The sequence below is a fragment of the Austrofundulus limnaeus genome, unplaced genomic scaffold (genome assembly GCF_001266775.1).
Source record: "Austrofundulus limnaeus strain Quisiro unplaced genomic scaffold, Austrofundulus_limnaeus-1.0 Scaffold184, whole genome shotgun sequence".
Classification (NCBI taxonomy): domain Eukaryota; kingdom Metazoa; phylum Chordata; class Actinopteri; order Cyprinodontiformes; family Rivulidae; genus Austrofundulus; species Austrofundulus limnaeus.
Window position 1 is genome coordinate 926,187 of NW_013952586.1, and position 800 is coordinate 926,986.

Below are 800 nucleotides of genomic sequence, written 5' to 3' on the forward strand. Positions count from 1 at the left end.
GGGGTAATGTATGTATGTATGTATGTATGATCATAAAACAGTGATTTATGATGCACTTGCCCAGAGATGCAGATGTAATCCCTGTGTGTTTGACCCAACTCTTATGAAGCTGTCAAGTGATTGAAGGCTGGTTAAGGTGCACTCTGGGGAATAGAGCTAATCTACATAGTGGTGGAACTGTTTTAACAGTATCCTGATGCGCGCGAGCGAGCGCGCGCGCGCGCACACACACACACACACACACACACACACACACACACACACACACACACACACACACACACTCCTACAGTTGTTTCCATTGATTAGAAGTCTCCGTCCTTCTCCACACAAGCTGTTTTGTCCTGTTTATCGTATCTCCCTGAAACAACCAGAGTGAATACAAAGATGTGATTATTAGAAATATGTACTTGGTCTCACCACTATGATTGTATTCACTGATTTCAGAAGGATGACGAAAAGGGTTTTACGTTTAACATTTTTATCATTTATTGTATTTATTTATTTATTTTGCTATAAAGAAGTTAAAAGTGTTAGCCAGCATTGCACCACCACATGAACCTTTGCAAAGAAAGCTTTTGTTTTGTTATTTCACAGGGGGAGTTGCAGGTGGGCTTTGTATGAAAAAATAACGTTGGAATCAGGTTTTTGTTTTATTGGGACTGAGAGCAGGTTAAATGTTAACAACACAGAATAGAAGATCAGAGGCTTTCTTACTTACAGCTCTGGACCGCTGCTGTTTTAGTTTTTGTGGGAGTTTTTACGTTGGTTGAGTTTGAAGAAAAAGTATGGAGTCATTT